Source organism: Geotrypetes seraphini, chromosome 3, assembly GCF_902459505.1.
Source record: "Geotrypetes seraphini chromosome 3, aGeoSer1.1, whole genome shotgun sequence".
In the NCBI taxonomy this organism is placed as follows: Eukaryota; Metazoa; Chordata; class Amphibia; order Gymnophiona; family Dermophiidae; genus Geotrypetes; species Geotrypetes seraphini.
Window position 1 is genome coordinate 87,705,230 of NC_047086.1, and position 27,066 is coordinate 87,732,295.

General features: G+C 42.3%; 1 long non-coding RNA gene across 1 annotated transcript in view; it reads left to right on the top strand.

Moving 5' to 3' along the window:
* The window catches only part of LOC117356767, a 69,021-nt gene extending 42,874 nt beyond the window's left edge, over window positions 1–26,147 (top strand). The window contains exon 3 of the long non-coding RNA XR_004538706.1: window positions 25,967–26,147. This is a non-coding gene — a long non-coding RNA (uncharacterized LOC117356767). The remainder of the gene's footprint in view (window positions 1–25,966) is intronic.
* Window positions 26,148–27,066: the final 919 nt, after the last annotated feature.

Below are 27,066 nucleotides of genomic sequence, written 5' to 3' on the forward strand. Positions count from 1 at the left end.
TTTTCTGTTCCCCAGAGCCGCCTAGTGATATTAGCTGCAAAATTATATGGCCATTCTCACAAGAATTGACCCTAGACAGCAGAAGATGAAGCCCCACTGTACTTCTCTGGTTGCCCTGAGTATCTGACTAATTTGATTGAAAATAGATGTTGGGATGCCCTGTGGCAACACTATTAAAAACAAGCATAGTATTGGTGAGCTTTGCCTCCATTTATCCAGTGCAGGGGCTTCTCGACCTCCTTCTTGATAGGCAGCTGTCTCATTGTAGGACTTGCATTGGCAGAATTTACACCATTATATAGGGCACTTATTCCAGGAGGTATAAGATCGCTGTGTGAATGACATCTATTTTGAGTCTCTTTCAGAAAATGGAAGAGAAGTATGGGACCCCATCAGAGCAGCATTATGACTTTTGTGGGCCCTAGGCACATTTTTCTTCATGGGCCCCTCTCTGGGTGGCATTTAATATATGATTGAGCTTTTAATTTGAATTATATGCCTATTTTATGAGTATTTGATTTGTTTTTTTATGTATTCTATCCTTTTTATTGTGTATATTTTCAAGGCCGAAATGCAAGGCATGAAAATAAATAACTCCTACTTCATTTTTATTCTTTCTGATTTTATAAACATTTAAATATTTTTGTTGGCCCTAGACACTATGCTTATTATGTCTAATGGATAATTCTGCTCTGGTCCCCTCCCACCACTCAAACTTTGAAAGTACAGCAGTCTGCAGCTTTACACACACCCAAGGTCAGAGCTGCACATGATGCTTCCCTACCCTCAGCCTGAAAATCCCAGAGATAACATGCTGAGCCAGAAAACAAGAGACATTTCAACAGTCCTGAACACAGAAGCAAGCACTCAAATCAACAAATTAACATGCCAGCCCACTTGATACAGATCTAATGGCCACAGAGCAAGTAGCTGGTTTGTGTTAGGGCTGGCTCTAAGCTAACTAGTACCCTATACAAAAACCTCCTTCAACCCAGTCCTTGGGTCATACCCACCCAGTCAGATTTTCAAGAAGCTCACAACGAATGCAGGTATGTATGAGCAGGGCCGGATTAACCAATAGGCACATGCCTAGGGCCCGAAATGGTCAGGGGGGCCCGATGAAGGAGGGCATCAACATTGTTTTTTCCAAATGGCAATGCCCCCCGATCAGCAACGTGGGCCCCCCCGATCGGCAACACGGCTCCCCCTGATCAGCAACACGGGCACCCCCCTATTAACGGAAAGTAATACAAATGAGCAATGCTGGTAAGAAAGGCAAGGGGAACTGTAATTTTGCAAGCGGTGCTGCTTGCCCAAAGCAGTTTCCTGCCCTTTGTATGAATGTGGGAGATCCTGGAGGGTTTTCCAGGAACCCCCTTGTTCACCTTCATACAAACAGTACCAATACGTGTGGAAAGTATAAGGAAAACTTTTATTTCTTTACTCTGCTGAGCCTGTTCACTCACAGGCTCAGTGGAAGCAGTTTCTTCATTCAAAATAAACAATCCTTCTCCATACTCATGAACATATTGATGCAATAAGTTGGGTTTAGCTGCTCTGCTTCACTTTTCTTTCATAAGTATTAGTCTGTTTCCAAAGCTCTGTATCAACTCATATCATCTCTCCCCTTCTCCCCCCCCTCCCTCCCCGAGGACTCCTTCCTCAGGGGACTTCCTTCCTGGATTGTCTGTTTCTTGGGGCTTATATCAGCCTCTAGCTATGGAAGACTCCTTTCACTCTGGGACCTCCCTAAACTGATTCAACTCTGGAACAGATATACTTCTCCTTGCCTGAGTCCCACCCTTCTGAGTCAGGCAGGACCTGTTTTGGCCAGTTAGCAGGATGGCAGCCTAGTTAGTAGGATGACAGCCTAATTGCCAGCTCAATGAACCAGCGCCCTCTGCTGCCCAGTATTATAATAACATTATTATTGAGGGAGAATCCCTCACTCTCTCACAGTGAGATAAATTTGCATGTGCTGCCTCCATTGTATGCAGATCTATCTCATGCATATTCATTGTAGATATTCTGAAAACTTGAGTGTCTGGGTGTATTCCAAGGACTGGGTTGAGAACCTCTGCCCTTTAGTAAAGGTAGTGGTAACTCCGTCATAATTGCCCTCTTTCTTTCTCCCAATCATCCTCTTCCCCCCCTGCTCTTCTACATGATCAGATCCCTTATAAATTGCCCCCATATTGTGCAATGCCATTGCAGAGGCGGTACGTCATCAGAGCTAATTAAACAGGTCAGTGATATTTTTGCTCACTTCAAACAGCTGAAATGCTGTCAGTGCTAATTTCTTTCAATTTACCAGCAGGGGAAGGAAGTGGACTGGACCACATCTCATTGCCATGAGGAGCACATCTGCTATTCACGTTGCAGATGCCAGAACTCCTAGAACAGAATATTTAGATTTGAATCAAATTTACAGAAGCTAACAAAAAAGGAATGAATAAATCCACACTGACCATTGCTCCTATCGCCCAGCTTTATGATAAGGCGAATGGATGCATGGGCTTCTGTTTATACCACCCTTGAAATCTGTCTGTTGAGATGAACTTGATATATGATAATATCTCTGTTATCTGGTAATTGGCTGCTTCCAGAGGATGGTAGAAGAAATAGCAGATTTACTGTATATTCTTCTTTCTGCCCATACTGTATATCTAATAATAATAATAATGATTTATTCTTGTATACCGCCAAAGCCATAATAGTTCAAAGCGGTTTACAATGAGAAGTACTGGACAATCAGTGAAAAAAATACAATATAGATTATCAGAAATACATACAAGATAAAAGGATAAAAGATTAAAAACAGTGAATCAGGTTACAAATTGATCAAACAACTGTTTTTACTAATTTTCTAAAAGTAAAATAAGATGGAGCATTCAATTTGCCTGCCCGAAATGCAAGAGTTCTATCCAGAAATCTTTTAAAGTGATAAGCATTTACTGTTGGGTAAGCAAACATATGCTTCTGCGTTTAGGCCTGTTAAAACAGTCTAGAAAAAAAATGAGAGACCAGGTACTGAGGAGCCATACCAAATATTGATTTAAAACAGATACAGGAAAATTTAAACAAAACTCTTGCCTTCATCGGTAACCAAAGTAGTTTTTGATAATAGGGAGTAATATGTTCCCATTTTTTCAAACCAAAAATCAGCCGAACTGCTGAATTTTGAATAACTGGAAGCCTTTTCAATTTTTTCTTATATGTACCCAAATAAATAATATTGCAATAGTCGAGCATACTTAAGATGGAAGACTGAACTAGAAGACGAAATGATGCTACATCAATATATCTAGGGCCAGTGCATGGATATTAATAATAATAATAACAGCTTATATACCGCAATACCGTGAAGTTCTATGCGGTTTATAAAAGATTAAGCAAAGGTACAAATTGACTGACTTCAAGAGGGGAAGAAGAAAGAGAAGTAATTAGACAGGAAATTCATTGTTGAGGAGAAAAGTGATCAAAAGGACAGTAGGTCGCTATTGAGAGGAAAGAGATAAGTGGATCAGTTGTCAAGATGTTTTAGGAACAGGTGTGTTTTTAGACGTTTCCTAAATTCCTCATAAGTAGAGGGCGAAAGTAATTGTTCTAGGTCTTTACCCCATGATGCTGCTTGGTGTGAGAGAAGGAATTCATGGTGTTTTTTCAGTTTGCAACCTCTCACTGGGGGGGGGGAAACGAAGTTGGAATGTGAACTTCTCTTGTGTCTGTTGGTTGAGAAGGAGAAACGGTCAGTAATGTATTTGGGGGCAAGTCCGTGTAATGCTTTAAAGCAGAAACAGGCAAATTTGAACTTTATGCGTGCCTTCATCGGCAGCCAATGTAGCTGCCGGTAGTAGGGTGTCACGTTGTCAAATTTTTTTAGTCCAAAGATTAGTCTGACTGCCGCATTCTGCAACAGTTGTAGGCGTCGCATATTTATTTGGGAAATTGCCAAATAGGCGATGTTACAGTAGTCAAGCAGGCTTAGTACAAGGGATTGGACTAGGATTCTAAATGTAACAAAATAAGCTTTAAGGGATCTGAGTTTCCAGAGAGTGAAAAATCCCTTTCTGATTAAGGAATCTACTTGGTCTTTCATGGTTAGGCATTGATCCAGAGTTACACCTAGTATCTTTATGGAGGGCTGGATAGGGTAACTAAGGTTATTGATACAGAGGGGTGATTTAATGTCAAGTGGATGTGGTGAAGCAATGAAAAAAGTCGTTTTATCTGAATTAAGTTTGAGCCTAAAGTTTGTCATTCATTGTTCCATCATGTTTATAGCTTCTGAAGCTTTGGGAATAGTTTCGGAGACAGAATTGGTGAATGGGATGATAATCGTAAAATCATCTGCATAACTAAATAGTTTTATCCCCAGCTGGGTTAGCTTCGTGCCCAGTGAGGACATGTAGACGTTGAAGAGCAATGGGGAAAGTGGAGAGCCTTGGGGCACATCGGATGGATTGCTCCAGGTGTTGGAAAGCTCATAATTAAAACGAACCTGATAGGTGCGGGATATAAGGAAGCCACGGAACCAGTTCAGCACCTTATCCCGGATACCAATGGCATCTAGGCATTGCAGCAGTTTCATATGATCCACTAGATCAAAGGCAGAACTCATATCGAATTGCATTATCAGGGCATTAAGGCCTTTACTAAACAGTAGGTGCAAATTGTCTAAGATAGCCGCAATTACTGTCTCCGTACTGAATAATGGCCTAAAACCAGATTGAGTTTCATGGAGGAGAGAGAATTGATCAAGATAACCCATCAGTTGGGTGTGAACCAATCCCTCCATAATTTTTATAATAAACGGAATGGAAGCTACTGGTCTATAGTTGGATATTAGGGCTGAGGATACTTTATGATTTTTTAGAATTGGGGTTATAATAATGTGACCATTATTAGAGAGGAACTTCCCATTGTTTAGGTTGTAAGCCAAGTATTGCATCAGTGATAATTTAAATTCTAAAGGTGCTGCTTTCATAATTTCTGGGGGGCATGAGTCCAGAACGCAATAGGATCTAGAGTATTTGTTATATAATCTGATATAATCATTCCACTCTAAATCCTGAAAGGAGCTCCAGATCATGTCTGCCGGTATATCATTTCCTTGGGTGTTCGCTATTTGATGATCACAAGAGTCGTTTGTTGAACAATGGATTCTAAGGTTCTTAATTTTAGAATCGAAGTACAGAGCTAAGTCATTTGCAGAGGGTAGTTTAATGTTGTGTGTGGGTGAGGTGTAGCGAGTGGTGTCAAATAAATTTGTGATCAGGTTGAATAGCTCTTTTGTATTGATTCCTTGTGAACCATTACAAGATGAGTTGATTTTAGAGGAGTAGAATGCTTTACGTTTGTCTTTTAACATTTGTTTGTAGATTTTTATGTTAGCTCTCCAGTTGTTACGGTCGGCTAGTTCTCCTGTTTTTTTCCAAGTTCTTTCCAGTCGTCTAGCTAGTTGTTTCATTTTTAGAAGTTCGATGTCAAACCATTTGTTATATTTATTTGAATTGCTTTTGCTATTACGTATAGGGGCGATTTTATCTAAAATGGATGTGCTGGTTGTCGTCCAGTGATCCCAAAAATCAATTCCTTCATCTATCTCTGTTTGCAATTCGTATTGTGACCAGAATTCTTTTGGATTAATATAGCCTCTTGTGTGATGTTCTCTTTTTATAATTGGGCGTGTTTTAGATTTATGATAAGACCAGAATAGCTATAATAAGTAATAGCTATAATAAGCTATAATAAATAATAAGTAAAATGGTCATACCAGATATCATGAATCCAGGTGCCTTTAAGTAGTGAAATGGCAGGGTCTGGGATATCCTTTGTGGACATGGCTACCACATCCAATTGATGGCCTTTTTCATGTGTTTGTGTGGGTAGAGGAAGATTGTAATTGAGTAGGGATAGAAAGTTTTTGAACTCTATTGCATTTGTGTTGTCCACTTCATCTAGGTATAGGTTTATGTTGCCTGCGATGATATTATAAGAAGGACCGATTGAATTGTTTAGGACAAATGCAAAGAAGTCTTCTTTGGCTTTTGGCCAGCTTTTTGGTGGGACATAGAATAATATGCAGGATAGGGATTCTTCTAGTTGACAGTTGCTAATTTTACAGGTTAAAATTTCTAAATGGTCTGTCATTTTGGAATCCAGAAGTTCAAAGTCAAATCCTTCTTTAAGAATAATTGCTAATCCTCCTCCTTTTTTTCCCACGCGGTTTAGCGGAAGGATTTTTAAATTGCTTGGTAGGAGATCAATTATTATTGGATCATCTTCAGATAGTAGCCATGTTTCAGTTAGTAAAAAGCAGGATATTTGCTTGTTGATGATCCAATCATGGTGATTAGGCTCCCTAGGTGAACATTCAGCCCTGTTTCTTCTCCCTACAATTTTGATAAATAAATTCAAAACAACAGAGAGGCAAACCCTACTGAGCAATGCATAAGTCAATCCAGAAAAACTATAATGGGAAGATAGATTTAATAGATAATTACTTTAAACTAATGGCCTCTTTTACAAATCCGCACTAGTGGCTGCGCTGCGCTAACGGCCCCGAAGCCTAGAGAGATTTAAAGGGCTTCGGGGCTGTTGCCGCGCGGCTTTGTAAAAGAGGCTGTAAGAGTTTGGAAATAGTATTCAAAAGATTATGAAGATCAGCAGGTGCTCGCGATAGGACAATTAAAAAGTAAGAATTGCCAATGGTGTGAGCTGGCAATTACAGGTTTCTCAGAAGCGATATTATTCTCATTCTTATTCCACCTGCAATTCAGAATATCCACAAATATATATAAGATAAATTTGCACACACAGGTCCATTTTGTGGAAATTTATTATAGATATCCTGACTAACCCAACTAGATTTCTATGTCCTGAAGACCAGTTTAAGAATCCCTGTCCTAGAGGCAACAAGAAGGTTCAGTGCAGTGGAATTCTGATCTTTCAGTTTAGTCAGCTATTTAATGATGCTGACTTGTTGTGGCTACTGTATTGAAAAGTCTCTAAATATATGAAACATTTTTAAGAATCAAGTTTCAAGTTTATTAAATTTTACTATACCGACTATCAGCGAGTATCTAGCTGGTTTACAAGTTAAAATAAGATAAAAGATAAAACTAATACAGTATATAAGATAATTTAAAAAAAAAAGGGGATTGTGAACATTTAGACTCTAACTAGACATACTGGAAAGTGATGGTAGGGAATAAACAGAAGGAAGTGAAAAAAAATTACATAGTTCAAAAATAAAAAAAAGGGAATGGAAAAGGGAAGGATGGAACATAAGGAAGGGGATCGCTTCTTGAAAGCGGTTGAAGTCTTGTAGAATAGATTATACTTAGGAGCAAGAGAATGCATCTTGAAATAAGAATGTTTTTAATTTAGTCTTAAATTTATCAATTGATTTCTCGTGGTGAATATGGGATGGCAATGCGTTCCATAGGGTAGGAGCGACTATAGAAAAGTTAGTCTTTCTCGTATAAAAATTATTTAATTGTGGGAACAGATAGCAGGTTTTGATTGGCTGATCTAAGGATCCATGATGAGCAGTAAGGGATTAGAAGTTTGTCTAGAAAAGAAGGTTGGTGGGTAAGTCTAATTTTGAAAACTTGCATAATTGTTTTATATGTGATACGGTGGGTTATAGGTAGCTAATGAGCTTCTTTCAGGAGAGGTTTGACATGGTCAAATTTTCCTAACTTGTAGATAAGTTTAATGGCTGTATTTTGTATGAGTTGGAGTCGCCGTAGTTCTTTTTGAGGGAGTCCATTGCTCCAAGTTTTACCATTTTCTGTGTGCTCTTATGTGTGATTTGCTGCCATGCCACTCTAGGTATGGAGAATTATATGGAATGGAAAGGAAAACAAAACCAAATAAGCCTCATTACTGTATTACATACCACAGTTTATGTAAATATATGATATGAATTTGCAGTTCAACAATTTGGCCAGTTGAGGTCAGTCTTGCCCCATTCAAGCATAGCCAATCATATCCATGCACCTTTCTGCCTTCAAGTATAAAAAAATTAGTGCCTGTATTTTTTTAACTCCTGTTACTCTGTCTTACTTGTTCACCTCTGTTTACACCCTATGCTGTCTATTAAAATATTTTATTATGTATTGTGTTGATTTTTAATTGTAGCATACTATGGCATGCTACACAGTTATTTAAATTTAACACAGAAGATGGGTTAATACTTCAAGAAATATTTGAAAAACTAGATTCATATCTGATTTACAAAAACTTGTCCATAGGAAAATTTGTTTTAATGCCCCATAGACATGTAATCTTTGAATTTATTTCTTGGAATCACTGGGAAAAAGATTTAGGGCCCCTTTTATCAAGCCAAGGTAGAGCATTTTAGCGCAGACTGGTGAGGTAAATGCTCCGACGCTCATTCAATTCCTATGAGCATAGGAGCATTTACCTCACTGGCCTGTGCTACAATACTCTACCGCAGCTTGATGAAAGGGGGCCTTAGAAAAGTGTAGATCAGAGATAGGCAAATTTTTGATCTAAAGGTTACATTTGAGGACTGGTTGAAGGGTACCTATGAAGGTCACAAACAACCACATACAGGAGTCAAGGCTAAATTGCCAAGTTGTTGATGTAATGATATAAATGGAGAGAGAAGATCGCAGACACCCATGGATATGGGATTTGGGTTACTATTTCTTTCATTACTCTAAAAAAAACATTCATGTGAAAATTAATTTTTACTTCTTTTCAAGAAAAAAAACACAAAAAGATGAAAATAAAATATATATATAATGCTGTTGCCATTCAATATACTATTTTTACAATTGATCTGAATAAATGTGAAGTAATTGAGCATTTAACTTTCAAGTCCCTGAGGCAGCCACAAGGTGAAATGGTGGCCAAACTAAACTAAACTAAGCCTTAGGTTTGTATACCGCACCTCCACAGTCGTAGAGCTCGGCACGGTTTACAGGAATTGGGATGAGAAAGGAACTCCAAGGAAAGGATGAAGATCGGAGGAAAGAAGAATGTTTAGAGGACTAGGATATCAAAGGAGGAGGGAGTGTTACATTTTTGAGAATAGCCAGGTTTTCAGATGTTTACGGAAAAGTTGGAGAGAACTCAGGTTTCCTAAGAGGGGAGGGGAGGTTGTTCCAGAGCTCGGTGAATCTGAAGGGGAGGGAAGTCCCTGGCTTTCCTGGATGGGTGGCCCCAAGAGCTCTTAAGAACATAAGAATTGCCACTGCTGGGTCAGACCAGTGGTCCATCATGCTCAACAGTCCGATCTGTCTTGCCTGTAATCCGGTGAGTCTTTCCCTCTATCTTCTTGCACAGTACACCGGTTCCTGAACCATTGACTCTCTCGGTCGACTGTCAGCTTTCCCCTTCTTCCTAGTTTAAAAACTTGTCCACTTCTCTCTTGATGTTGCTTGCAAGTAGCCTCATTCCGTCTCTGCTGAGATGGAGTCCATCCTTCCTGTAGAGCTTGCTCTTACCCCAGAACGTCGTCCAGTTGCGCACGAAGTGGAATCCTTCTTCCTCACACCTGCGCTGCATCCACGCGTTGACTGCTTGCAGCTCCATCTGTCTCTTCTCATCTACCCTGGGTACTAGCAGGATCTCCGAGAATGCTATCCTCTGCGTTCTGGTCTTCAACTTCTTTCCTAGCATCCAGAACTGGTCCTTCAGTACTTCCCTGTTGTAGTTCCTGTTGCTCACTTTGTTCGTCCCCACATGGATCACCACTTAAGAATAGCCATACCAATAGTCCATCTAGCCCAGTATCCTGCTTCCAACAGTGGTCAATCCAGGTTACATGTAACTGGTTAAAACCCAGATAGTAGTAAGATTCCATGCTACCCATCCCAGGGCAAGCAGTGGCTCCCCCCAGATCTATCTCAATAGTAGACTATGGACTTTTCCAAACCTTTTTATAAATCCAGATTATGCTAACTGCTGTTACCTTATCCTCTGGCAATGAGTTTCAATTCAAAGCTTAACTATTCGGCAAGTGAAAAATATGTCCTATTTGTTTTTAAATGAATTTTCATATTGTGTAAATTTTTAATGCAACCCACATAGATTTTGGGATATAAATATTTTTAATTAAATAAATAAATATAACTTCATTGAATGACCCTAGTGTATGTACTTTTTGGAAGGTCAAAGAATCAATTCATTTTACCCATTCTAACTCACTCAGGATTTTGTAGACATAAGAACATAAGAACATAAGCAGTGCCTCTGCCGGGTCAGAGCAGAGGTCCATCCCGCCCAGCAGTCCGCCCCCGCGGCGGCCCAACAGGTCATGACCTGCCTTAATCACCAGAAGGGGCCCCCTTGCCCCCTAGGTTTCTCATCGAAGTCCTATCTTCCCATCAATGTCCTAACCCTCCGGCCTTGCACCTGCACGACCTGGTGAGCTGTCTATACTTATGCAACACCCCAGCACCTCCCTCAGTACCCCACGATCCCCTTTTCCCTCAGGAATCTGTCCAATCCCTGTTTGAATCCCTGTACTGTACTCTGCCGGATCACTTCCTCCGGGAGCGCATTCCATTTGTCCACGACCCTTTGGGTGAAGAAAAACTTTCTTGCATTTGATTTGAACCTATCTCCCTTCAGTTTCTCTGAGTGCCCCCTCGTACCTGTCGTCCCTTTTAGTCTGAAGAACCTGTCCCTGTCCACCCTCTCTATGCCCCTAAGTATTTTGAAGGTCTCTATCATATCCCCCCTGAGCCTCCTCTTTTCCAGAGAGAAGAGCCCCAGTTTATCCAGCCTCTCGGCATATGGGCAGTTTTCCAGTCCTCTTACCAGTTTCGTTGCCCTCCTTTGGACTCTCTCAAGAACTGCCATGTCTTTCTTGAGGTGCGGCGACCAATATTGAACGCAGTATTCCAGATGTGGGCGCACCATCGCTCGATACAGCGGCATGATGACTTCCCGCGTCCTGGTTGATATGCCCCTCTTGATGTTGCCCAGCATCCTGTTGGCTTTCTTCGAGGCTGCTGCACACTGTGCGGATGGTTTCATGGATGGATCCACTAGCACACCCAAGTCTCTCTCAAGTCCGGTGTCTTCCAGCAATCTCCCCCCCATTTTATACTCGAACAACGGGTTCTTTTTCCCTATGTGCATGACCTTGCATTTATCTACGTTAAAGCGCATTTGCCATTTGTTTGCCCAGTCCTCCAGCTTATCGAGGTCCCTTTGCAGTTCCTCACACTCCTTCCTGGTCCTAACTCTGGCGCAGAGTTTGGTATCGTCTGCAAATTTTATAACCTCACACTTTGCCTCCGTTTCCAGGTCATTGATAAATATGTTGAAGAGTAGCGGCCCCAGCACCGATCCCTGCGGCACACCGCTCGTGACTCCCCGCCAGTCAGAATATTGGCCCTTTACTCCGACCCTCTGTAGTCTACCTGACAGCCAGTGCTTGATCCATCTGTGTACATCCCTGCCCACCCCGTGGTTCCACAGCTTCCTAAGCAGCCTTTCATGTGGCACCTTGTCAAAGGCCTTTTGAAAATCGAGGTAAATGATGTCTATGGGTTCCCCTTTGTCCACCTGACTGCTTATTCCCTCAAAGAAGTACAGAAGGATTGTCAGGCACGACCTGCCCTTACAGAATCCGTGCTGGCTTGTCCGCAGTAGGCCATTTTTCTCGATGTGCTTGCAAATGCTGTCTTTGATCATTGCTTCCACCATCTTCCCTATAACTGACCTCAATCATATCCCCCTCAGCCATCTCTCTTCTCAGCTGAAGAGCCCCTAACCACTTTAGCCTTTCATCTTAGCATATCTGGAGAGGAGTTCTATCCCCTTTATCATTTTGATCACTCTTCTTTGAACCTTGTCTAATTCACGCTACTTAAATTAAGGTCGCACTATGGAGCAATACAGAGGCACTATATTATTCTTGATTTTATTTACCATCTCTTTTCTAATAATTCCTAGCATCCTATTTGTTTGTTTTTTGGCCACCACCACACATTGGGCAGAAGATTTTAATGTATTATATACAATGACACTTGAGTGCCGACTTGAATCTCACTGCCTTCTGAACTCTATACATAGAATCAACCTTCTTATTGACCTACTGTATGGACAAAGGGAGGGAGGTGTTGCCCATTGCTTCATCTGCACAAAATAAAAAAGGAGTGCTCCACTGGAGGTAAGTTTCAACTTTTATGTTGAGGGGAGGGGTCTGAGGGAAGACCTAGAGACTCCAACTCCAAGAGGAGCAGTCAGAATCAGACTCATAAAAGTACTCATCTTGGAAAATCAGTTTCTCTGCCTACCTCATACAACTTACACTCTGTCAGACCTGGGGCAGGGTCATCAAAGCACCAGGATCCCGGGTTCCCCGTGGAAACTTTGTCTTCCTTCTCCAAGGGCCTGGAGATCAACACTGAGGCCTTTTGAAGCCTCAGTGTCAATGTGATCCCCACAGATAGTGCATGGGCCTCCAAGATAGGCTGGAGCTCCTGAGGAACTAGCATTAGCACCCTTGATGCCATAACCTCTTTTGGGCAAACACTTACCTCCTCCTGGAACATAGCCCTAAGCTACTCTTCATGGGCTGCCATTGTAGCCTGAGATTCAGCAGGAGTGATCACGTCTTTAAAAGTCACTGGAGTTGTTTCGGTGACCTGGTCTTGGCTTGATAATACAATACGAGGGGGTACGATATGATGGGTATTCAATAATTTATCTACCTCAGTAGGAAAGAAAAGAGTTTTCAAAAAAATTTTGTTTTATGTATCAATATAGTTTAATTAAATTAAAGCCAAAAAAGCCTAGGGGAATGCACTTGCAAAGCGAAAGAAAAAGCCTCAGTTTAAAAGAGATGTACCCACGCTCTTCCACCCTGACATCATCGTCAATAAAGCTTTTGCTAGTGATGCTTAAACAAAACAGTGAGTGTTTTAAATTACAAAATAGCCAAAAGGGAAAGTTTGTATTGCTGGAATCACTGTGTACCACAATCAGGCCAACGATCATTTCGTGGCAGTATGCCACTGCTTCAGGGCCTATACAATTCCCAGCTATCTGTGCGAAGAACCAGACTTCTGCATATGCAGATAGCTGGGAATTGTATTTCTTTTGGATGAGTGGTTGCCATGCTTTGTTCAGGGAGCCCTTTATCTCCACTGAAGTTATTGGGATGCCTTGCTATCTCTATTGCTTCTTTGATTCTTCTTGGCCACCAGCAGTCTTCTTTCTCCAGGACTTTTGTGTTCTCAAATCTAATCGTATGACTGGTTTCCCTGCCATGGAGGACTACAGCTGATTTTTCTATGTTGCATAGCTTATGGTGTCTCTTGTGCTCTTTAACACTGTGAGGAGTGTGTGGCGCAGTGGTTGGGTCTACAGCCTCAGCGCCCTGGGGTTGTGGGTTCAAACCCCGTGCTGCTCCTTGTGACCCTGGGCAAAGTCACTTAATCCTCCATAGCCCCAGGTACGTTAGATAGATTGTGAGCCCACCGGGACAGAGAGGGAAAATACTTGAGTACCTGATTGTAAAAACTGCTTAGATAACCTTGATAGGCGGTATATAAAATCCTAATAAATTTAAACTTAACCTTTCCTCTATGTAGGATTGGCCGCAGCTGCATGGGATTTCGTACACTATAGGGGTATGAACAGGGCAGGATTAATTCTTTGGTGGGCCCTAGGCACCCAAGTACACTGAGCTCCATGGCCCTGCACCTTCCCACACCCAGGCCCCCTCATGGCCATGTTCCCTCCTCACCTCTGCTGCTCCCATGTCCCCCCTCCTGTGAGAGTATACCTCTGGGAACAGCTCCACAAGTCCAAGTAGTTCCTTCTCCTTCTTTATTATTCAGTGCAGCCAAACTTGCAACATGTAGAAACCTTTGCCCATGGTCTTTTGAAGACTGTGAGTTTGACTGCACTGAGTAATGAAGAAGGCAGGAGGCGGCTCTACTTGGACATCTGGAACTGGACCTGGAGGCAGATGTATTAATGTCATCAGCGCAGGTAGCATTCCGGGACCCCCCCTGACCTCTTCAGGCCCGAGGCACATGCCTACTCGGCCTACCCTTTAATCCTGTCCTGGGTATTGAGCAATATACAACTCACAGCACCAACTCAATAGCAGTGTTCAGGAAAAATAATCCAAAAGATTCACTTCTTAATTATATTACATTTATTACTGTAAAGGAGGAAAGAACTTCAGAAGTCCAGAGCCAAATCCTTACAGGCTGTTCTGTAAGAACCCCGCGTTTTCCTTCATAGGTCAAAAGTCTCCTTTTTCAAAATGCTATCACTCTTTATCACAGCACTCAAATATTGTTATATTTAGCTTCAGAGCTCAACAGGACCTGTTTCACCTCACAGCTTCATCAGGAGCAACAGCATACTTTCTTAAATGTGCAATTTTACTTTTTTAAATTGTGCCAGTAGCCTCTTGGCATTTGTTCATATACATTTGAATCTTCTAACTAACCTGTTTCCCCGAAAATAAGACATCCCGAAAATAAGCCCTAGCATGATTTTTAAAGATGCTCCTAATATAAGCCCTACCCCAAAAATAAGCCCTAGTTAAGACTGACCCACAAAGCCCCCCCCACCCCCGAATGTCCCCAATACTCCCTGACTCCATCCTTGACACTAGTGCTGCCTAATTTGCTGAAAAAATCAGACTTGCCGATTCAGCATCACCCCTGACGCTTTAGGAGGCCTCGGAGCAGAGGTATGTCAGTCTCACGGTGGGAGGGTCGGTGGGGTTCTGCTGCACAGGAGGATGGGAGGGAGGGATAGAAAAATGCTGCTTAAAGGGATGGGTGAGAGAGGAGGAAAGATGTTGCACATGAGGGAAGAAAGGAAAGAGGAATAATTGGGGTAGAAGAGAGGAAGGGAAAGATGATTGTTGTAAATGAAAAAAATAAGACATCCCCGAAAGTAAGCCCTGCATTTTTGGGCCCAAAATTAATATAAGACACTGTCTTATTTTTGGGGAAACATGGTAGATCATAACCTATTTGGCACAATCCACTATATTTAACAAAACCACAATAAACTCCCGCCCCCTTGTCAGCTTTTTGATGACAATGCTTCTGACTTCAAACTCTTCAAGGAGAGTCTTTCTTCCTTGGTTAAATTGTCATTAAGTCATTTATGATTCTTATTCCGCCACTCTTTTACATCATTTATTACAAGCTGTTTAAAAACATTGACAGCTGGATCCAAGAACAGCAGTGCAGTCACAAATTGAAAGGATTTAAATATAAATGAGTGGGCAACATTCTTTTGAGTCTTTAGCCTGGGAATTCTGCCACATTTCACTTATTATGGTAAAATGTGTGTGACATCATAGCAATGATGAATATTCATTGGTGGTCAGGAGCCAGCAGCATTTAATTTAAATACCAGTGTCATATCAGTTCACTTAACATCATTAAACACTGTGTCGAGAATTGTGAGTACACTTCCCCCTCCGTATTCACAGTTTCCGTATCTAAGGATTCACTTATTCGCGATTTTAAACATAAAATTCCTTTTCAGGCTATTTTAAGCCGTGTAAGCCTCCCCTTAAGCCTTACCTGGTGGTCTAGCAGGTTTTTGGGGCAGGAACAATCTTCTCACGCTCCTGCCCCATGCAGATCGCTCACAGGAAATGGCTCGAGAGACTACGGGAGCTCAAGGGAGCCATTTCCTGTGAGTGATCTGCACGGGGCAAGAGCGTGGGAAGATCGCTCCTGCCTGAAAACCCACTAGACCACCAGGTAAGGCTTAAGGGGGGCTTAAAATAGCTGGGGGAAGCGGGGGTTAGGGGCCGAACCGGCCCAAATATTATTTGTGGTTTTTTGATATTTGCAGGCAGGTTCTGCCCCTAACCACCGCGAATACGGAGGGGGGAAGTGTATTATCTCCTGATATTTTGGTGTTAAGTCTTGTTACTACATGAAGAAATGAGTAATATTGTTTCTTTATAGGCAAGTGTAGTATAAATTGAAAGAGGCCAATGTACTGGCACAATTAAGAAAGTAGTGTAATTTGTTGCTCCTGATGAAAGACAAAAAGGAGTGGGAATGACCATACAAATGCTCCAGGAAGATGGAACGACTGCTTTATTATAGGTAAACACAAGGCGAACTGTGGACTGAATATAGACCGTGTTTCGGCTGTGAGACCTTCTTCAGGGGTCATAAAGAAAAACAAGTTCTAATATGCACGATGAAGAATAGCCCATGCAGGGATGCATGAAATGTCTTGCAAAGAAGTACAGATCATACTAATCACAAAATCATTAAGAGAAGAGTTGCTTCTGATGAAGCCATGAGGTGAAACGAGCTCCATTGAGCTTCAAAGCTAAATGCAACAATATTTGAGTTCTGTGATAAAGATCACATTTTTACATGAAAATATAGTATATAAAGAAAAAAACCCCAAAAGCTTCACAAAATATTAAATAAATAAAGCATTTTGAAAAGGGAGGTTTTTGACCTATGAAGGAAAACAAAGGATCTATAAAGAGCGGTCTGTAAGGATTTGGCTCTAGACTTCTGAGGTCCTTTCCTTCTTTGCAGTAACAAACACAACATAATTGACAAGTAAATCTTTTATGTTTGCACGTTGCTAAGAAAATTAAACAGTGCAAACTTCAGTAGATATATATAGGTCTCTTAAGCAATTGAATTAAAGCAGATTGACAAAAGTGTGTGTAGACAATGCCTGTGCCTCCATAGAGCCCTGCAGCCAGTCTGCTTCTCTTCTCTCTTATACCTCCCACTTGCCCTCAGCTATCAGATCATGTCTGATGTTATGACAAACTAAAATTACATTAAAGTTCTGATGTCACATTAATAAGACCACACACAAACCCTCCAGTGTAAAACTTGTGCTAAAATACTCAGAACCTTAACATACCATAACATAACAAAATTTCTTATATTCCGCAGCTACCTCGCGGTTCTGTGCGGTTAACGACAATTAAAATACAAGTATACACGGTATAAACGCAATTAATTAATTAAAATATTAGATAGATACACACTAATTTGTTTATCCCATAATGTTGCCTGATACGCTAAGATCTTACTAAAGAAGCGTTCATACACACATCCTTTTTTACAGATGGAAAATTAAAGAGCCGAAGATCACATAGATGTTTTCTATTGGCAAATATAAAATGATCTATGAGATAACTGAGTAATAACCCGCTGAGAGCCTTGAAACAGATACAGCCGAACTTAAAAATCACTCTTGCCCCTATTGGCAACCAGTGCAGGATTCAAAGAACAAGAACCTTATGTATGACAAGGCAGCGCTGCAAATATTAGGCCGGGGCCCTAACACACCAATACCATCATCTAGTGAAAAAAAACCAAACAGGACTGCAACAAGATTTCTACACAGACTCTGCATTCTAATAGGATAGCACACCTTATCACAAATACAAAACAGAGACAGACCATCAACAAATATGAATCAGAGTCTACGATAAGTAATAGTGATTAGAAGGCAAAAAATGAACTGGAAACTTCAAGAAGTCATACTCTACATACAGCAATGCTAGAGAAATAGCAACTGAAATCCTTGCTGGACCCAGTGTCTTTTATGCTCATCTTTGTTTTTTTCTCCTGTCTTTGCAGGGTCTCCTGTCCATTAGACCTTTCTTATCTCACAATGTCCATTATCCATGTACCCTCTGCATCCTTATCCATCCTTTCCAGAATCTCACCTCGGTGTCCTTGTCTCTATCCTTCCTCCACATTCAGTATCTGCCCTCTATGTCCCTGTCCTCCCTTTATATTCAGCATCTCCCCTTTGCGTTGCCCTTTCCTGCGTCAGAGGAGGCAGGAAGCTTCACAGTGAAGACTAAGGTCCTGAGGCATGAGGCATCCTGCTTTAATCCCTGCAATGCCACTACCAGTGACAAGTTAGCAAGCACAGTTGGACCGTACTTTATACTAAACTGCAGATATGATTATATGTCATAGCATGTTGTTTTATATTCACTTATTTCTGTGTATGTTGGGACCGTCAGAAGGGAGAGTAAGACATGCTCAGGGCCGGATTTTCCTATAGGCTAACTAGGCTAACTAGGCTTCAGCCTAGGGCCTCAAGATCTGTGTCACATTTTTTATAAAGGTTAGTACCAATAACAATATGTTTCATTTAACATATTGATATATATCACAGTAATGATGTATTTTATTATCTCTCATGTAATATACAAACTTAAAAATGGGAGGTGAAAGGGCCTCATAAGTGGAATAGCCTAGGGCCTCTTTTCATCTAAATCCGGCCCTGGACATGCTAGAACTGTGGGGAGGAGGGATTTCCTGACCCAGATGTCTCAATTCTGACTTTTATATCCTTTCTGAAATGAGGCTAAATATTACCATGATACATATAACTAGTAAGCGTAACCACCTTATAAATAGCGGTGCTGAATATACTTTTTTTTTTTTTTTAATTACATGACCTCAGTTAAAAAATAGGTTCACTACTCCAACTGAACATTGACCCATTTATGGATAGAAATTCCAAATGTGATGGGAATATACTGCTGTCCATCTGGACAAAGTGAAGAGATAAACAATGAAATGCTAAAAGAAATTAGAAAGGTAAACACATTTTATAACACAATAATAATGGGAGATTTTAATTATTCAGCTATTCACTGAGTAAACAGGAGGACAAGCCAGGGAAGAAGAGTTTCTACCTGTCATAAATGATTGTTTCATGGAGCAGTTAGCCCTGGAATTAACAAGAGGAGAAGCTACCGATCCGAATATAAACCGAGGCAACCTTTTTCCCCTCCAAAAGGAGGAAAAAGGGTTGACCCGAATATAAACTGATGGTTTATATTCAAGTACCAGTATAGGGCAGAAGCGATCCTTCCTCCCTTCCCTGATGCTCTGTAGCCAAACAGCGAGCCAATCCGCCCTCCCCCCTTCCTGGAACGGCCCCTCCTCCCAGGCCCACTGCAGGCCTGCAGTACTGTCTTGGTGGTCCAGTGGTGCAGACAGACAATCAGTCTGTACCCCTTCCCTGACCCACCATGGGTCTCCAGTACTGCCCTGGTGGTCCAGTGTAGTGGGGAACTAGAGCTGTCTTCAATCCCTCCCTCCAGGTGACTTTGTGCAACTAGCCTACCCCTCCCCTCCCAGTCCCCCTACAGGTCTACCTTAGGTCCCTGGTGGTCCAGTGGTGAGATGGGGCACGAGCAATCCCTTTATGCTTCTGCTTGGCAGTCTCCATAGTGAAAGAATGACTGTCACGAGATCCTGGGCAAATTTTGCGAGACTCAGGGTAGATAAGACCACAACAGAAGAACAAAAATTCTATACTTTGATCTTTACTAAGGAGGGCATTGGGATGAGATAGCTCTTGATGGTAAATCATGGTGAATCTGGAAGATGTAAAATAGCAAACTGAAATGCTTAAAAGTAGCAAATCATATGAACTGGGTGATATTATTTATTTATTAATGTTAAAAATTTATAGCCTGCCTAAAACTAAGTGGTTTACAATAAACATATACACAGAAATAAGTGAATATAAAACAACATGCTATGACATATACAGTAGAGAATGACACGGTGACAAAATTCATCACCATTCCCGTCCCCGTGGATAACCGCGGGAAATAATCCCATGTCATTTTCTAGTGTCTATTTCAACCTCGGTCCTTCTACACCAGCATTCTTCAAAGCAAAGCTTGCGGATCAGTGGTTGTGCCCATTCATACTCTGATTCTTCCCTCTCTCCTTAAAAAATGACATGAAGTTGGTTTCCCGCGGTTATCCGCGGGGACGGGAACGGTAATGAATTTTGTCACCGTGTCATTCTCTAATATACAGTAATCATATCTGCAGTTCAGTATAACGTACAGTAAGTATTCATTCACTGTCCCAAAAATACTTTAAGCAATCCTAAATTCTTGCACAAACAAATGTGTTCAAAGCTTTTCTAAACTGCAGAATAGATGTACAGAACCACAAGTTTTCTGGGAGAGCACCCCATAACCGGGGTTCCATAAACAAAAAAGTACTGTTTTTCGTTGCAGCATAGAACACACAGACGTTGGGGTGCACCAAAGAGCTTTTCTGCACACAAGTATAAAAAATAAAGCACTCTTTTATTAGCATGAAAAGACCTGGCATGGGGCCATGTTTCAACGGATAACTGCCTGCTTCAGGTGTCACCAATATTCTGTCAGATGTATTATGTCAAAAGATGTCAAAGAGCAGAGTCTGCATCCGAAAGGCAAGAAAACGAAACTGTCAGTCTCATAGCCAGTTTTCATGCATATTCATTGTGGATATCCTGAAAATCTGACTGGCAACAGAGTACTTCAGGGTGGACTTGGAAAACACTGATATACACCCATGGTCAACACTATGGGCTTCTTTTACTAAGGTGCGCTAGGGAGAGAGAAAGAAAGAAAGGGGAGGGGGTAGGGAGAGAGGAAGAAAAAGTTACTCATGGAGGGACAGAGAGAGATGTTGATTGGGGAATGGAATGAGGTCTGGAAGCAGAAAGAATGAAATATTGGATTTACAGTCAGAAGAAGGAAGTGCAACTAGACTCATGAAATCATCAGACAGCAAAAGTAGGAAAAATGATTTTATTTTCAATTTAGCGATCAAAATGTGTCCGTTTTGAGAATTTATATCTGCTGCTAAATTTTGCACTATGGCCCCCTTATACTAAATCGCAATAGCAGTTTTAGTGCAGGGAGCCTTTGAGCGTCGGGAGCAGCACGGGGCATTCAGCGGAGCTCACTGTGCTAAAAAACACTATCGGGATTTAGTATAAGGGGAGGGGGTATATTTGTCTATTTTTGTATAGTTGTTACTGAGGTGACATTGCATATTTTAAAGTCATCTGCCTTGACCTCTATGAAAAAACCCCCGAATATAAATGATAATTAACATTTTCTCTGCGTACAGTGTGCTTTGTGTTTTTTAAAATTTTATTGTTGGTAGATCATTTGACTTAGTCATTTTAAAAGTAGCTCGCAAGCCACAAAAGTGTGGGCACCCCTGGTTTACTTTATTGGAGTAAAACATAACTGTTTTTGATGTGTAGTTTAAATTTGTGGTTACCGTTCTGTATTTTTAATAAGGTTATACAGTATTGTTTGCATATTAAAAATAAATGGAAAAAACCAGGACCTTAGCTGAGATTGGTTGTTTATAAAAATAAATAGAAGAAATGGCATACAATTAGTACTATTATTATGGGGGTGGAGTCAGGGGTGGAGTTTGGGCAGGTCTGGGGTAGAGCTTAGGTGGGGTGGAGTTCGTTGGTATTTGTTAGGCTTAGGCCTAGGGCAGGGGTGTCCAATGTCGGTCCTCGAGGGCCGCAATCCAGTCGGGTTTTCAGGATTTCCCCAATGAATATGCATGAGATCTATTAGCATACAATGAAAGCAGTGCATGCAAATAGACCTCATGTATATTCATTGGGGAAATCCTGAAAACCCGACTGGACTTCGGCACTCGAGGACCGACATTGGACACCCCTGGCCTAGGGGGTACTTGGCTTGAAAAGGTTGAGAAACACTAAGCTAGGGCAATGGTTCCCAACCCAGTCCTGGAGGACCACCAGCCAGTCAGGTTTTCAGGACAGCCCTAATAAGTATGCATGGAGCAGATTTACATGCTTGTCTCCTCCATTATATGCAAATCTCTCTCATGCATATTCATTAGGGCTATCCCAAAAACCCAACTGGCTTATAAACTGAATCTAGTTTTCTGTAATGTAAAGTTATGCTATGTAAATTAATGTAATGTAAAGTTATGTAAGTACTGCAAGGTAATGTAAAGTAATGCAAAGTAAATCTACGTAAAGCTATGTAAAGTAATATATGAAAAGTTATGTAAAGTAAGGTATGCAAAGGTTGTAAAGTAATGTAAAGTATTGTATTGTCATCGCCTGGAAATGACCAGCCATCTTATAATGTAATCCGCTTAGAACCGCAAGGTACAAGCGGAATAGAAATCACTAATGTAAAGTAATGTAATGTAATGGTCCTCCAGGACAGGATTGGGATCCACTGGGCTAGGGAGCAGTAAGAGAGACAGGTTGGGGGGAGAATATGGAGTGTATAGGCTGAAAGAGGATGGCTGGATGGATTATGCCACTGACTTATGGCAACACACACAGTGAGGAATCCACCCAGTGGTGTTTCATGGCAGAGTACAGCAGTGGTTTGCCATTGCCTTCTCCTGTACAGTGAGTGGCTCCACTATGTTGCTGCTTCCCAATATAGGTAGGGTTACTAGATTTTTGTAAATGAAAATCCGTGCCCATGGCCCTGCTCCCAGGCCCACCCCCTTCTTCCTGGCCACGTCCCATTCCACCTGAATCATGCCCTGTTCCACCCCCCAGCCCCGCCTCCTTAACCTATTTGCTCGTCGGGACAGCATCTATGCATGCGCTGGTGTGATGTGATGATGATGTCACTTGCATGTACGTGACATCACCGAGTTGCATCCGCGCATGTGCAGATCCCGCCCCAACATTGTTCATTGCTATAAGCTTTTCGAAACCCGGATAAAGTGCCGGGTTTTGAAAAGCCATCTGGAGCCCCGGACATGTCCGCGAAAAGGAGGACATGTCTGGGGAAATCCGGACGTCTGACAATCCTAAATATAAGGCCACTCAGCCTATAACTCCTGGTATTCCCAGGTGGTTTCCTATCCAGGTCTGACCCTGCTTAGCTTCCAATAGTAAGAGTGGACCTTCTCAGGGCAGCTAGGCCAATAGGCAAAGGGGAAAAATAACATTTACTTACAGATTAGAGCAGTGGTCTCAAACTCACGGTCCACCAGGCCCTCGGTATGTTTATCATAATCACAAAAGTAAAATAAAAAAGTTTATTGATCATATGTCTCTTTAGCTATAAATTACAATATTATTATTAAGACTTAGCCAAAAGGAAAAATTTATAAACTATAAAGAGTTTTACCTCATGCAAAATCGTCATTTCTTTAATAAAACATTAACTATTTTTTTCTGAGGCCCTCCAAGTACCTACAAATCCAAAATGTGCCCCTGCAAAGGGTTTGAGTTTGAGACCACTGGCTTAACTGTAACAATGACATCCTGTTTGTCTTTGGGAAGCAGAGCTGAGATTGTGATGTCATAATGCCTCATTCCACCAATAAAAGTCAACCTCATCAGTGATGTCACAATGGCTTGATTGTCCTGTTCTCCCCTCTGCCCTCCAACCCAGCCAGCAGATCAACCATTCCCCTTAACTCAGTGGTCTCAAACTCGCGGCCCGCCATGTACTATTTTGAGGCCCTCGGTATGTTTATCATAATCACAAAAGTAAAATAAAGCAGTTTCTTGATCATATGTCTTTTTAGCTATAAATGACAATATTATTTTTAAGACTTAGCTATAAGCTATAAAGAGTTTTACCTCATGCAAAATTGTCATTTCTGTAATAAGACAATAACTATTTTTTCTGAGGCCCTACAAGTACCTACAAATCCAAAATGTGGCCCTGCAAAGGGTTTGAGTTTGAGACCACTGGATTAGAGTTTATGTATTGGGCACTTTCCTTGTCACCATGTAATCTGCTTCTTTTGGTATCATAATACAGTCAAACCTCGGTTTGTGAGTATCGTGGTTTGCGAGTGTTTTGCAAGACGAGCAAAACATTGTCGCAAATCTTGTCTCGCAAACTGAGCATTGGCTTAATTTGCAAACACCCCCCACCCTGAGAATCGGCATCGCTCCCCTCCGTGCAAACCGGCACTGCCCACCCGAACAGCATTCAGCCTTACCCCATCTGGCACCGGCACGCAGCCCACAGGACATGCCGGTGCCGGTGAAAAAAGTTCCTGCCTCTTACCTGTGCCTTGAGCATCTGCGCAAGAGGCAAGAACTTCTTTCACCGGCACCGGCACATCCTGTGGGTCTGGCCCTCAATTGAAGCCACAGTCAAACACAAAAGACCCGTTTCGGAATTTTAAATTCACACCCAGCGAGGTTTACTTTGAGCTAACAAAACTCAAGGTGGACAAAGCCATGGGACCGGACAATCTGCACCCCAGAGTGCTCAGGGAGATAGGTGATGTCCTGGCAGAACCGTTAGCCGTGCTCTTCAATCTCTCACTGAGTACAGGGACAGTCCCCTTGGACTGGAAAACAGCTAACGTTGTTCCTCTGCACAAAAAGGGTTGCAGGACAGAGGCTGCAAATTACAGACCGGTGAGTCTGACATCGATAGTATGCAAACTCATGGAAACACTGATCAAACGCCAATTGGACACGGTCTTGGACGAAGGGAATCTACGGGACCCCAATCAACATGGATTCACCAAGGGTAGATCCTGCCAATCAAACCTCATCAGCTTCTTTGACTGGGTAACAAAAAGACTGGACGAAGGAGATTCACTGGACATAGTGTACCTAGACTTCAGTAAAGCTTTTGACAGCGTCCCACACCGCAGACTGTTAAACAAGATGAAATCGATGGGGTTAGGAGAGACTCTAACGGCATGGGTCAATGATTGGCTGAGTGGCAGACTTCAGAGGGTGATGATTAACGGTACATTCTCTGAGACATCGGAGGTGACCAGCGGGGTGCCGCAGGGCTCGGTCTTGGGTCCGCTCCTCTTCAACATATTCATAGGAGATCTGACTCAAGGGCTTCAAGGTAAAGTAACATTATTCGCCGACGCCGCCAAACTATGTAATATGGTAAGCGAGAGCAATTTACAAGATAGTATGGCGCAGGACCTGCGTACATTGGAATGCTGGTCCTCAACCTGGCAGCTGGGCTTCAATGCTGGGAAGTGTAAGGTCATGCACCTAGGTAGCAGAAACCCGTGCAGAACTTATACCTTGAACGGGGAGACCTTGACCAGGACTTCAGCGGAACGAGATTTAGGAGTAATCATTAGTGCAGACATGAAATCTGCCAATCAGGTGGAGAAGGCTTCCTCAATGGCAAGGCAGATGCTGGGTTGCATCCGTAGAAGTTTCGTCAGAAAAAAGCCTGCTGTCATAATGCCATTGTACAGGACCATGGTGAGACCTCATCTGGAATACTGCGTGCAATTCTGGAGGCCACATTACCGCAAAGACGTGCAGAGGGTCGAGTCGGTCCAGAGGATGGCCACCAGAATGGTCTCAGGGCTTAAAGGTCTCTCGTACGAAGCAAGACTAAACAATTTGCAGCTCTACACTCTCGAGGAACGCAGGGAGAGGGGAGACATGATTGAGACGTTTAAATACGTCACCGGACGTATAGAAGTGGAAGATAACATTTTCTTTCTCAGAGGACCCTCAACCACAAGGGGGCACCCGCTCAAACTCAAGGGCGGGAAATTTCACAGCGACACCAGGAAATATTTCTTCACGGAGCGAGTGATTGATCAATGGAACAAGCTTCCAGTACAGGTAATCGAGGCCAGCAGCGTGCCAGATTTTAAGAATAAATGGGACGCCCATGTGGGATCCCTATGTGGGTCAGGGCAAAACATTGGCTAATCTTAAGGGGAGGGTCTATAGAGTGGGCAGACTTGATGGGCCTTGGCCCTTTTCTGCCGTCATCTTTCTATGTTTCTACATGCCAGTGCCAGATGGGGTAAGGCTGAATGCTGTTCGGGCAGGCGGTGCCAGTTCACGCGGGGGGGGGGGGGGGGAGGGTCGTTCACAAGCGGGAGGGGAGTGATGCCGGTTCTCGGGGAGGTGGAGCAGTGCCGCAGGCCTCGGGGGATGGGGTGGGTGGGAACGTATCAAGCGAGTTTTCCTTATTTCCTATGGGGAAACTCGCTTTGATATATGAGTAATTTGGTTTATGAGCATGCTTCTGGAACGAATTATGCTCGTAAAACAAGGTTCCACTGTATTACATCTGCCCTAACCTGATGATATATTGCAGTCATACTAGTGAGGTTATTGAAAACTCATCAGCATTACAGCACTAGTATAGGTTCACAGTCTGCTTCTCTGATCTTATCATTGTTTTGTTTCTCAGCTCAAGAGGACAGTATGCTGAATATGACCTTGTTTTTGATATCTTCACAATCACACTTCCCACTTACTCACCAGCTGACTTCCTTGATGATTTCTGCATTAACAAACAGATGTGTGAAATTGCTCCCTATACATGTTCACCAGCTACAGCTCATTAGCACTCAGAGTGCTGCATATTCCATTAAAATATTAAAAACATGGCTGTCTTTTTCACATTTTCTTTTCCAAAAGCCTTATGGCCCCAAGGAGCATTGGTTCCCAGGAGCCTTATTCCCCAGGAGCATTGGTTCACCAGTTGAAAATACCAATGTTTTGGGGAAAAGGTTAACTAAACCCAGAGGCAGGAAAAGTCTTTTTGGTTGGAGGGGCCAAGATCTGCCAACTCTACTCTCTAGATCCCACTCCACTCTGTTACTTTACATTTACACTCAGGGGCAAATTCTATAAAAATGGCATCCTAATTGTAGGTGGTGGTAGGTGTCCTACCACTATCTAACCAGCCAATCAGGATGCACGTTTTTTTAAAAAAAACACCCTGAGGCAGGATGCCTACGTTGTAGGCATCTTTGCAAGCCTAGGGAGGCGCATAGCGCTGCCTAACCTTGCCCAAGGCTAGGCGTGGGCATGGTTTTACCCAGAAGTGGCCTTAGGCGAGCTTAGGCGGCCCTAGGTGTCTCCTAGGACCATGACAGGTGCCTGAAATGTAGGCCAGCAAAATGCCCAGTCCTTCCTACCGGAAAACCCGCCTTACATCATCTGGCTCTTTATCCAAAAAGCTTACATGTGCTTGGAGGAGTAGCCTCATGGTTGGTGCAGTGGCCTGAGAACCTGGAGAACTGGACTTGATTCCCACTGCAGCTCCTTGTAATTCTGGGTAAGTTGCTTAACCCTTCATTGCTCCAAAATAAGTACCTATATATTTTATTTTTTATATACATAGTAACATAGTAGATGACGGAAGATAAAGACCTGAATGGTCCATCAAGTCTGCCCAACCTGATTCAATTTAATTTTTTTATATTTTTTTCTTCTTAGCTATTTCTGGGCAAGAATCCAAAGCTCTACCTGGTACTGTGCTTGGGATCCAACTGCTGAAGTCTC